General features: G+C 41.4%; 1 protein-coding gene across 5 annotated transcripts in view; it reads right to left on the reverse strand.

Moving 5' to 3' along the window:
* Positions 1-13,287, reverse strand: part of LCOR (ligand dependent nuclear receptor corepressor) — a 72,326-nt gene that overhangs the window by 41,338 nt on the left and 17,701 nt on the right. For 3 of the 5 annotated variants that reach the window (XM_042863490.1, XM_042863485.1, XM_042863488.1), the window contains exons 1-3: positions 5,243-5,329; positions 3,600-3,665; positions 3,102-3,181 (exon numbers count right to left, since the gene is read on the reverse strand). The gene's annotated coding sequence lies outside the window, so the exon portion shown is untranslated. Of the gene's footprint in view, positions 1-3,101; positions 3,182-3,599; positions 3,666-5,242; positions 5,330-13,287 lie in introns of those variants that run through there. The other 2 variants (XM_042863487.1, XM_042863486.1) reach the window with 1 other exon arrangement.

Consider the following 13,287-nt stretch of genomic DNA (forward strand, 5'->3'; position numbering starts at 1 on the left):
TTTGAAGAATGCATGTAATTGAATCTGATTGCTTGGAAAAGCACGAATTAGCATCACTGAAAAGGGTGGAAGAATAAGGACAGTTTTCTTTCCCAAATGGTTCAGCCAATAAACTACTCAAGGCCTCCAGCTCTCATCCTCCAGTCCAGCACCAAGGTCTCCTTAAACACAGCCACCTGCCTCCTGAGTTACACAGCTTTCTTACAAGCAAATCCAGAAAAAAACCCACCATTTTTATTATTTTTCAACTTGTTAGAACAAGTGCCTCCATATCACCCAAAGGTGAGAGCTGATTACACTGTCTGATTATTTCACCAACAGAGGTGTCAGCCACAGCCCCAGAACACAGAATACTACATGGCTGTGGCTATCTTGCTTCCAGCTGCACCATCAATGACACACCTTTTAAATCTGTCCCCACTATTATGTAGGCACATACCCAGATGAGCCCATCCTCTCAGTTCTTTACACTCCAAATTGAAAAGCAGCACATCAGCAACAAAAAAGCAGATCAGAATTTGAGGCACAGAAAACACAACTGCAACCATATTACACACAGGAACAGACAGGTCTTAGTAGTTTTGGAAGCTTAAGCCTTCAACTCCTTCAAAAGAAAGAGTTAAAGTTATCATCACAAATGACAAATGTTGGATAGAAGAGATTTCCAATAAAATTGGTACCATTCCCAATTTAAATCAGGCCGCCAGCAGAAGCCTGTTCATCATCTGGCTGAATATCAAATGGAGTTACCAACTTCTGAGTAACAATGAGATCTCAGGCTTTATTTCAAACGATGACTACATCAAATTCATGCTACCTGAAGATCTCCATAGGAGAGCTGCATTTATCTCCATATTGCAAGCTAATGACATAAGCTATGACCAGCAGGGCAGCAACTCAGCATGCCCACAAAGGAAAGGAGACATTCCCACCTTGCCATCACCACAGCTAACACACAAAGCACTCACAAGGTCTCAAAGGAGCCATATTCTTCACTCTCTCTTTCCCACAAAAAAACAAACAAACAAAAAAACCAAAACCCAACCACCACCAGCACAACAGAAATGTTAACACTGCGGGAGAGCAGGAAAAGAGCAAGAAACTTCCATGTGCTCCAAAGCAGACTCATTTCTCTCGGCCCAGTGCAAGAAGAATCACCAGCATTAACAGAGGTCACAAGTCTGGTTTGAACGGACTGCTTCACTTCTGTTCCCTGCTCCTCCATCCCCCAAACAGCCAGTGATATTTGGACACACAGCAAAATTGCATATGTATGGAGCACTCTCTGCTGTCTTTATTTATCAATTGGCTGTTAGTAAAAGGGTTTAAAGAAGCATTTTTGGCTACTGAAATGTAAAGCGACAGATATAGGTTTTATTTATACAACTTGTTCTACCCTAACCCATTGTGACTGACACTAATGCAGCCTTTGTTAACTCACATTTGTCTCTGGGCAGATCAAGACGTATAACCTCCTTCCCCTCACCTCATGCTTTTGGCAAATGATGCTGCATGCCCCTGCTGCATTCTGCATCATTTTACGTGCACAATCCTAAAACGTCCTTAGACCCAATGCCAAAACTGCCCCATAGAGCAACACCAGATCCGACCAAATCTGCATCCTTCTTTTGTCCATTTAAAAATCATCACACAGTATAACAGAGGAGCAGCTATTTACAGCATATAAACGTCACTGGTTCTCAATGACAGAAAGCCAAGCAGAGTGCACTGAAAATGTAAATAGTGGCATCTCAGCTTTTGACCAAAAGGTTATGCAGAAGTTGGAGGAGAATAAGACAAGCAAATCTAATCTGCACTCTATATGGTGTTCCCAGTCTTCACCTAAATAATGGGTTTTCAGAAGCTTTATCTTAGTTACTGTGGGCCTATGAGGATGATGAGATGTAGGCAGTCTTTCTGAAGATATACCCACACATCATAAGACTCTCCCAGCCTACAAGCAGACTGACCACACCATAAAGTTCATTCTTGAACTTACCTAGAATTATGCTCAGTGCTGAATTTTGTCTTTATATGAAGTGACGTAAGCCAAATGAGACAGAACTCCTAGCAGCATAAATACACACAGAGCTTACCTGCTGTCAGCCTCAACAAAGTGTTACGTGCTACGCCTATTCTAAAAGCAAGCATTTCTAATCCTCCTCCCAGTGCTTCAACAAACAGTGTAATATAAAAATAAGCATAAACTGGCAACATGGCAAGTCCCCTGTTAACAAGGTGCTTCCTTTATGAACAAACCATGAGGTCATATGTTAGCTGCTGCAGAGGGAAGGGCGATTGTGTTTCATTCACAGGTCTACAGAGAACCCCTCTGCACTCACAGTTACATTGTGCAGGAAGAAGTAGCAGTTAAGAGATCCAGGAAATGATGTTTTCCCAAGACAGATGAGCCTTCCTTCTTACACTATAGAGCAATCACTATTTCAACACACAGGCTGAGCAGCAATCACGTACAGCATGGTAACCTTTGTTTCATACACAGCTATAATCTGGTTAAGAAAACAAACTACAGGTGTAAAATGTTGGCAAAGCTGACCTGCCCACATTTAGGCTGTGACATGGTTATAAACAAGCACAATAGCAAACCTGCCATACACACAAGCCCTTTAATAAAAGGATATGGCCCACGGGGAAAGAGATTCCGAGATAGGGAATAAGCCTCTAGGTGGTTAAAATGGACCACATTTCCATACTGAAGATAAGCCCAGTGTCTGACTGTGGTAAACGTACACAAGCCACAGTTTGGCTCCCTTGGGAAGAGTTACATGATCCCAACAAGGTCTTTTATAAAGAACTCAAAAAACAAGAAAAACACAAAACAACCCGTAAACCAAATTGAAAAAAAAAAGTCACTACACACACACACACACTGAAAAAAGTCTTCATCACGTACCACAAAGCAAAAGTTGCAGAGAAAAAGTCTCTTCATTAATGTGTATTAATTTAAGAAAGTCTTTTTACAAAGGAGGGGAGAGGTGTAGGTGGCTGTAGGTTTTCTGTGCTCAGTTAAGTAGGAGCAGCAAACTCCCTCCCTTTGTCCCTCCCCTACAACTACGAGCTTCACACATCTGCATTGTTACCTTCACTTTTTCTCTTCTCAGGCAGCAGAAAAGACAATTTTCATCAAAAGACCAATCAGAAACACCTTCAGGCTCACAGTCTGTAAATCAGAGGAATAGCAGATTACTTCATATTCATAAACCGCGACATAACTGGAGCCAAAAGAGAAATGCCAAATTAAATACCTGTTTCACAACATTCTTGCCTGCATTCTGAGGATGCAAGCTTCATTTCAGCCATATTTCTAAATCCCCAGACTACCAAACTGTATACATTTTATCTACGCACAACAAATATGTGTTTTTTTTCCTGAGCACTGCCAAATACACTCCCAGCTACATAAAGATGAACGCACACTCATTAGTAATTTTAGCCAATATGAAACTAACTGTGAGCACTGCCTGGGGGAGGGGGAAAAGCACAAATCACCACGGTAACACACATTTTCTAGAGGCAGAGCTGGGGCTGCTTCTGTCATTAGAAATGCAGAACAAGATACAAACATAGAGATTGAATACCTTTAAACAAACTGAGATCTTTTAATAATCCAGGTCCAAACAGGCCTTCTAGAATACTTTCAAACCCTAAAAGCAAATAAAAGAATTGTTAGCTTTCTAGATTAAGTACGTCACTACAAGAATATTCACAATAGCAGTTCTATATTTATCTGTTCCAAGAACAGAGCTCAATGTGTTTTCTCTTAGCATTACAAGACGCATGGGTCAATTGTGATGACTGAACTATTGACAAACCACAGCAGAATCTAGAGCCCACTGACTCCTGCACTTAGCTGGGTTAAAAACAAAAAACATCACGACACTGAAATAGGCCATTTTGAAAAGAAAATGGGAAGTTTTAGGTTCTACAGTGTGCCTCACAGCAGCAGGTGACTGCGACTGGGAAAAATTACCTTGCTTAAGCCTCAAAGCAGAAGAAAGGTATGCTTTTGCAATTAGAAATAACATTATAATACATCCTTCCATCTCAGAGTGGCATTTGGCTACTTTCCTGCATTTCAACAAATACTGTAAGCAATGTTTTCTGCAGTTACAGGTTTGAAGAGAGAAAACTAAAAGAAAAGGGATTCAGCAATGCCATGCCCCTAAGGAACCAAATTCTAATCGCTAACACACTCGTGTCAAAGATCTGCATCTAAAATACAGTCTGATTTACTTCAGTGCCATGATTGATGCCACACTTAAAATAAATCTAACCAATTTAGTTTATTCTAAAAGAGGGAAAGCCTTTACTGAAATTACTGCCATTATTTGGAAACGTTAAATCAATATTGCACTAAACTCCTGCTGGCAGTAAAATCTACAGAGCTATCAACTACCCAATACTATGGAGAAGTCAAGTTAACAGGAGTGAAATGAAAAGTACAGGGATTATTTTGAGTGGCACAGACCAAGTCCACCTCCTTACAAAAACATATTTCCACCATGGCCACAAAGCCCAGGATTATCACTTACTGTGCTTCCTTCCCTACTCCTGCAATACATTTGCACTGCGGGTTTAACGACAGTTTGCACAGAACTGGGTAACTTCTACTTGCCTGAGCATGAGAGCGGCAGAAGAAATAAAAGAATTTTCTTAAGAGATGAAAATACAGTTTTAAATTTAGAGAAACTTGCACGGGGGAATCAGGGACAGACAAACTATCTGAAAATGCCCTTTTAAGAAGCCACTTCAAAGGATTGAGAGCTATGAAGGAAATCAGTTGTTACACTGCAAAAAAAAAGAAAGCAATAATAAAGTAACTCAGTCTGCGTATAGATCTAATGGTTGTTTTATAGACAACAGTCTTGGCTCCAAAAGAAAGGGATAAGCAGCATCACATTCCTCTGGGCGTCAGCAAGACTTACGGTGTGCCTACGTCACTACACACAAGATGCAAGACCCTGTGGAATTTGTAGTTTGCAATGTGACTTCAACAGCCAAAGCACTGCCTGACCATAAAATCATCCTTGATCTAACACCTCTGAGAGGCTGACACTGAAAATCTCATCTCAGAAAGCACTGAGCAGAGGACAAACAAAGAAAAAAGTGAAAGAGCAATGGTAAAATTATAGTCAAGAGCAAATAGAAACAGGGGAGGTACCACTACTAAACAAGGTGGAAAAGGAGAAGCCAAAAAACTATCCACCCCATTGAACAGCACCTTGTCAGGCAGAGAAGAAGCACTGCCTCCAAAAAAAGCCAACTCAGGCTTCGGGAAGTGGCAGCAACAGTGGGAAAGGGCGACCAACCTGACCTAGAAGAAAAACAGGAGAATCAGGGAATTGTCCCAGAGGTTTATAACGCTGACCCTTCCACGTGTAGCGACCCCTCCGAACTTGTACCTGAAATGAAACAGCCAACCAACCTCATGCCTCATCTTTCTGTTCAAAATAGAGCGCATATATAAATAAATAAAATTCAAGGGAGCTCAGAATTTTACTCAAACTCACCACTCTTAAAATAGTAACTGCCAGTGACTCATGCCCCACAGTTTGCCATGCACGCAATCGCACACTGAAGTCCCTGCCAAGTTTTACAGCTTGGATGTTGTACAATCATAGTTTGCTAGCCCACTGTTCTCAGTGATGCTAATGCCACTCGGTTTTTATTAATATTAAATATTGGATTTAGCAGTTGCATAGCAACAGCAGAACATCTTATGTGCAATGCTTGACATTAAAAAAGGCAAATAAGGGAAGCATGAATGTATTCAAAAATTATACTAAAGACTGGTGAAATTGCCGTGAAGCCAAGCTCTATTCCCCCAAACGCAAGGTGCAATGCAGTAAGGACAATCTAAGCCCTGCCTCGTAATACTCAGTCACTTAGGGCTCCAAAAGAACAACTGTGCACTCTGTGTGGCTCATCATGCATAATACATCGAAAACAAAATCTTGAAAAAGGAGCTGCTACTTTCTGTAGTATTTTTCTCTCCATTGTCACTACTGTTGGAAGCTCGAAAAGAACATTTCTTTTCCCACTGACTGTCCATTTGGCAGACGATATTTCCCTGCATTTCAAGTGGAACACAAATTAACATGGCTGCCTCTGCTAAATTCCTAAATGCAGATGATGTTTTCATCATCTGCACTTCAGCGCCTCAACCTTCCCAGCGGGGCCAGTGGGACAGGGGCAGGACAACTGAATGGCACCAGGGCAAAAGGGGGAAAGACACCAAGATTTTAGGGGCTTCCGCTTTCCAGCACCACAATTAAAGCAGTCACGCTTTTAACCCTTATGTTCCTCGTGACCCACTAAAAGAAAAACATATTTTGGGTGCCTGTGTAAAAATTTTTATTATGTATATACTTTCTATAAAAATGAAACATCAGCAAAGCTTTAAAAAAAAAAAAAAGCTTTCCATCTTCGTAGGCTTTGCAGCAAATGGAGAGTTGGCAAAATTAAAAAAAAAAAATTAAAAAGAAACCAGGAGAACAAAGAAAACTCTTTGTATTGAAGCAGAGGTGGAATATGCTGTTAAATTCACAGATAATTACATGCATTATTTACAATTTGGCAATTACTGGCTCTAAAAGTAAAGCAGCATTTGAGGAACTCCATTCTTTAAAATATCTTCTGACAAAAAAAATAATCAGAATATGGATGTGCCATTTTCAAACTGTACAGAAAATCCAACTGAAAAAAAGTTGAGCATTCAGTTTCCTGCATGGTCAAATTTCACTACTTCATTTTCATCTTTTCTGACACTTTCATCCTCTCTCCTTTAACCAAATACTTCAAGGCACAAATATAAACTTTAAATGAAGCTTACTGGCTCACAGTTCAAGACCACAACAGCTTATCTTCAAGCCTTGAAGAGATCCAGTTGGAGCTTCACACTGCCTTCTGCCTTACAGAAGAGAGTTCTTCCATTGACTCTCTCTTGAGAGGCTCCCAGAGAAGCTATTGGAGAAGCTGATGATTGAGGAGAGGACTTCACTGGCTGCACAGATTAACCAAACACACATTCTCCCCCTTAAAAGCCAGAGACGGCCAGGAGGTGTGGGTACATTTCTGGGCTGTCACTGACACGTTCATCATGAGTTTTGCTTCTCAAACAAAGCTTTTTTCCTCTTGAAACAGCACAGCTTAAACATGTTATTTAATACTCTCTACATAAGATGCACATAATTTGTCAAAGCAGTAAGGCATAAACCACTTAACAGGAGCCAGATCTGAGAGCAGTAAAGAAAATAAAAGGGCTACAGTTTGTCTTTACTGTTTGCTACTACTTACATTGTTAAAGACGACCAAGAAAAGAAATAATGTATTACTTAAAAATAAATAAATTGTCTCCTCTTTGCGCTTACAGTCACAGTCAACAGGCTGGAGGAGCAGCAGAGGAATGTAGAGAACACGTCAAAACCCAGAAGCATTACAAAGGTCTGAGCAAAGAGATCCACATGGATTTAAGGTAAGCAAATATGAAACCTAAAAGAAGGCATTTATGCATATTAGCTTTAAGAAGTCTGTAAGAATATGGTGGTACATAAACCTTCAATAGAACGGCACAGAACTATTCAGCAACAAAACCTATCAGTTATTTCACACTCCTCAGTTAAACGCCTTCAAATACTATTGAGGTGGGTGGTTTATTTTGTTTCTTTGCTTGCTTGTTGTTGTTTGTTCTTGTTTTTAATGGAAAAATGGTTATCCCTCTGAAATGTCAAAACACTGAGCACACAGGTACTGAGGTTTCAACTTGCTAAAGGTTTTCAAGATCCACAGAACAGCTCACTAAGGAGTTAACAGTAGAAATGGTGTCAGTCAATGTGGGCTCATGAAAAATATCTAATGTTAACGTTATAAACCTGAAAGTGTGATTAGCAGTAACAGATTTGCTATAATGCTATCAAATACGTGAAACATTTTTGGCACATTACCAAATATTTTGACTGTAACCAACCAAAAAATAAAAATCAGCCCAATACACATAGATTAAAATTAAGTGACAGTTCCTGAAATATTATGTCAATGGGAAATTACTGCACTGAGGTCCATCAGGTATCGAACCTTGGCCCTGTGCCATTCAATATTTTGGTCACTGGCTTGGAAGAAAGCAGTCATAAAATCTGCAGGAGATACAAAGATGGGAAGAGCAGTAAATAGCAAAGGGGCCAGGTCACTTGGGCTGCTCAGCAAAGTAAATGCAATCAAACACTGCTTTGGAAGGGGAAAGCTAGAGGAGGCCAGAAAACAAATCTAGAGAAAAGAGCAAATGGCTTCTGAAAGACATCATGAGATCCAGTGGCTAAAACTGAAAGCTGGTCAAGCTCAGCCAGATGTAAGGCACCCTCAGTTTTACACGGGCACACCGAGACAGAGCCCAGCACACGACCAGCACAAGGCTTTCCCTGGGCGAGGGCCCTGGCTGCGGCACTTTGGGAAGCACAGGCTGACCACCAACATTCCCTCTGTACTCTGCCCCTACTTACATTCATAACATCTGGGATCTCATCAATGAGCAGGAAGCAGTCACTACCAGCATATCAAGCTTTTATTGGATTTCTCGTGCCAAGATTTTCTGGTCAAGACTGGATATATTTATCCACAGCTATGGGATTTGAGGCAGAAATTAATTCAAAAAAAAAAAAAAAAAAAAAAAAGCCCTACAATCCATGTGCAACACGGGAATTCTGTCCCTTTTAGGACAAAAATCTATTAAACTTGAACATTTCAGTCACAAGCATCTTAATAGAAAGGCAAGACCAAGCAACAAGGGAGGGGGAAAAAAGTCACAGGACAGTTATTAATATACACCAAGTCTCAGGACATACATATAATTATTCAAGTTGCTTTGCTGCTCGAATAAAGGAACGTCCACATTTCTCACCTATGATGAGAAATCTTTTTATCTGAATGGAGTCAGATTAAACTATGAGTGAAAACAACTTTATCTCTGCTTCCTGGGGAACAACTGCTGAAATGCTTTAGTTTTTCTAAGTCAACATTTCTGCATTTTTGTTAATGAAGTTCCACTTCTCGGGAACTCACTGTAGACATCCTTGCTTCAAAGACAACAGATGCTTTTGTAAACACAATGGCTTTCCAGGGACCTTACACACCAGTAACCTGGTTCTGTAAGAACACAGACACGTGCACACAGAAGAACAACCTGCTGAAGGACGCTTAGGTAGGAACTGTTGAGAAGGAGGAGTGCAACCAAGCCCTATATGACCACACTTAGCTCTCCGATTCTACTAGAAGACCTTGGAACACAAACCAAAGTATGCAGTATCATTGGCTGAGGCCCTTGAAGCTCAAAATCCTCCTGCCCTAACACATTTTCCACTGAAAAACAGCTTCTCCAGGAGGTAAGCTTCATGAAGAAGCCAACAAGGCTCGTGTTCTGTCCAACAGCCCTTCACTGTTACTTTACCTTACCATAGTAGGAAGCTGGGGGAAAAAAAAGGGACAAAGAACTTCTCAGGCAGTAGAGAAATACTGCTGATATCAAGTGCTTCTGACCACCCATTCTGCCAGACTTCCTTCTCGTTCCACCACTGGACTGCAGATTTTGTGAAGAAGTTGCAGCAGGCCAGCCCTGTTCTTCTCTTCAAGCATCCCTTTCAAGCAATTCCTTTTCCTTTGAGAATCAAGCCTAAGTGCATTTCCTCTGATGGAGTATCAAACTTGCAGTAAGGCATTTAAAAGTTAATGAGCTAAGCATGGCAGTAAGACAGCTGCGTATCCATCAACAGAGCCACAAAGCTCGTGCCTTCACAACAGGAAAGAGCCATGACAGATCTCTTAAAAGATGCACCTGAAAGAAGGTGCATCCCTCTTGCTGTACGGAAAGAACTGAGAGGCAGAATAAACTGCTTATTGAGCAGTTTTGTGGTGCAAGAAACTGAAATAGGTCTTCTCTAGAATGCAACATTAGCACTGTTAGTGGTAGAGAGTTCGCACTCACAGCAAGAGAAAAATCATTCACAGAAGAAAAACAGAAAAGGAAAAACCCAATAAAATAAACAGAAGGGATAAGTTATAAAGCTTGCTCAAAAGCACAAATGGTGTAACATGGATCATCTCCTGACCCCTACCCGACAGGGTTTTCTGGGATTTGTTACCAAGCCAAGAATAACATTAAGGTATGCAGAATTCAAGACAAGATGAAGATTTCTCACCATGGCTGTCTCAACGCCACCCTCAAGCTACAGCAGTTGCTCTGAGTTTGAACTGCCACATAGATTTGCAGGGCTGGGAAGACCCTCCATTGTGCACATACTGCACCGTTAATCTGGCTGGTTGATCAGGTCGGGGTGCTGGGCTCTTGGTTTCCAAGTCAGCTGCAGACTGCCAGCTTTACTAAAAGACAGCCTGGTCTCCCCCACCGCCACTCACCAGCAAGGCAGGGCATAAATCTGAAGTGTTTCCATGTGCATACTTGCATTTTATTACTCTGGGAAATAAAGCAGAGCACACAGACATCACAGAAAGATAACTACCATTTAACATACCAGTTACCATTTCCTCCTGAAGTAAAGGCAGCTCTCTCAGTGGCAGCATACAACTCAGTACAAACCATACACTGCTCACTTTTATTTTCTGAGATCTACCTCAATTCAAAAATTGTGCTCCTTTTTTTCTTTGACTTCCAAGTGTGAAGTTTCAGATAACCAGATGCAACTTCCAATGGAGAGAAACTCTACCAGCAAGTTTAACAGATCCAAAGAGCCAAATTACCCAAGAACGAGCACTCAATAGCACAAAACATCAGAGAACAGAAGTTTGTCAGAATCCCAAACATTTCTCAATCTTAAAGCAATTTTTTCCTATCCAGCACAGACAAGCTGTTAGGGTTTCACTGCCAGACAAAATTAGAGGGACATCACTACCTACCAGCATTTGCCTCCATACATCATGCTACCCCAGCACAGGGTAGCAACAGCCTGCCAGTAGATGGAATTGCTCTGACTGGAAAGTACCTCCCACAGAAGAGACAGCAGGGTCAGTTCACTGCTCCGCTTCATTTCACGAGGCCACAGTAACGGCCATGCCACAAAGTCAGGTGTGCAGGCAAGGAACAGACTGCCACAAGCAGAGTATTGGTGTGGTACAGAAGCATGCCAGTTAAACTGACTGTGACAACAGCTCTATTTCATATTTCCCAGCATTCCTATTTAAACAGGTTCCCTTCTCCTAGCAACTCCGTGCTGACCCACATCATTCTGTCTGCAAGGGAGCCACCCTGTGAAACCAGAGCAGATGAAACAATTCAGCTAGAAAACAGCCCAGGAAGGGTAGGCACAAGCTGCTGAACCCACCTAAACACAGAGCACCAGCAGCAAAAGCATCTATTAAACCATCATTGTGCTCCAGAAAACATTTGGAGTGTGTCTTAGTTTTACCTTTTTTTAAACAGATCAGTTACATCATCATTTATTACTAGATTAGCTCAATGCATTGTATCTCTTCCTATGTCTTGATCCCAGGTTATACACAGTCCTTCACCGTCTCTACCTCTATGACAAAGGCAGAGATTCAAATACATACAAAGTCTGCAAAGTGGACTGGAAGCCTGATTTCACTTAGAAAACTAAGTATAGTTGCATCACCCATCATTTAAAAATGTGACGATGATCAGGAAATGGCAAGGACCCGTGAAAGTTTGCCGAATGCTTCTGAACTGAGAGGCAGCTTTTATCTTACAGGTAAGCCAAGAGCCATTTGACTCTGTTATCTGTGACTGTAAGAGTCTATGTTATGCTAACGGAACCTCTGGGTAAGCCATTACATAATTGCCCCAATGAAGAATAGGCCTTCTGACTCCAGCTAACTGACAGCTTCCTGACAATTCTTAAGACATGCAAGGATACACCACTTTATCAAGTCAAGTGATTGTTTTACTACAACAATAGTGAGAAGGATCTCCATCACAGAAACAAAGCTGTATCTTGACTACAGTAAAGTACACCTGACATCTTAAGGCTTCCCAGAAACTCTGGAAAGAATCCCTAGCCCTTTCAGACCGATGGTTCAGTCTCAACTGAGGCAGAAATGATGATTTAGGTGAAATCGTTGGATGTTCCAGGCAGCTAACAGAAACAAGGCAGGATCATTAGAAGTGGGGGCAGAAGGGAAGCTATTCACCTTAAATTAAATAATTAAAAATAAATCCATACACGGAGAAAAGGTTGGTAACACCAAAAGATGTAAGTTACAGAACACAGTATCACAACCAGTTGTCAGAGCTGGAATTGTTTCCAAATGTACCTTAAGCGATGCATCTGTATGCCCACCAAGCAAGCAGCAAACACAAAGGGAGCGCTGCTGAGCCTAAGAACCCAGCCAGCTTCAGGGCCAGTAGCATAACAGTAGCAAAAGCACAATGGTACAAAGTAAGCACACTGTAACTCATACAGAGCACAGTCACTCTCCTGCCAGGAAAAACAAACAGGGCAGAAATACTCCTCCTTGTCCTTCACCGAACACCTGAGGTTGCACCACTGCAACAAAGAAGCTGGAGCCCTGACCCTCCTCCAGATGTTGCGAAGTAAGCAGGGCTGCTGACAACTTCATAACGAGAAGTTATAGCAGCCAAACTTCTGGTGCTGAAATAAGCTGTGGGAACTGAAATTGCCAGATGTGAGGGAGCATTACCGGAGCAGGGAGCTTTCTTTTGAAAAGGAAAGCCTACACAGAGATACAAGAAACTTGCAGTAAGGAGTGATGAAAGTCTGACCTTTGGTGTTCAGTGGAAATTTTCCTCAAAGAAAGTCACCAATAAATTTCTCTCACTTCTCACTGAGACGCGGTGTTTGCCATCATTTCACGTAGCAATTCTTACTAATCTTTCAGCTTCAGACACACATCATCAGTTCCATAAGCTATTCCTGCAGATATGCTTCATGGGAGAGGCACCCAGTTTCTGCAGGGTATTTTGCATTTTACTACAAGTGGGATTACAGCGAGTTTTTCTTCCTCCTTGACAGCAACACTGGATAGAAGATAAGATGCTTAACGTTGTTCTTGTTTCTATCCACACTTTTCCCCTTTCACTGGCAATATAAACAACTGAACAAGCGCATACAGAAGAAAAAAAGGAAGAAAAAAAACCTTTCTTTTTCCCCTGCATTATTTCTAGACAGAAACAATTTCCTGCTGTAGTCCAGTAATGCCAGCAGGAACAAGTGGCGGGACCAAGGACATCTGAGATAACAACACTGCTGAAATCAAGACCTCCACTTGACCTTCTTGTTGTGG

This window comes from Lagopus leucura, unplaced genomic scaffold, assembly GCF_019238085.1.
Source record: "Lagopus leucura isolate 7727_CA_CO unplaced genomic scaffold, USGS_WTPT01 Super-Scaffold_739, whole genome shotgun sequence".
NCBI lineage: Eukaryota > Metazoa > Chordata > Aves > Galliformes > Phasianidae > Lagopus > Lagopus leucura.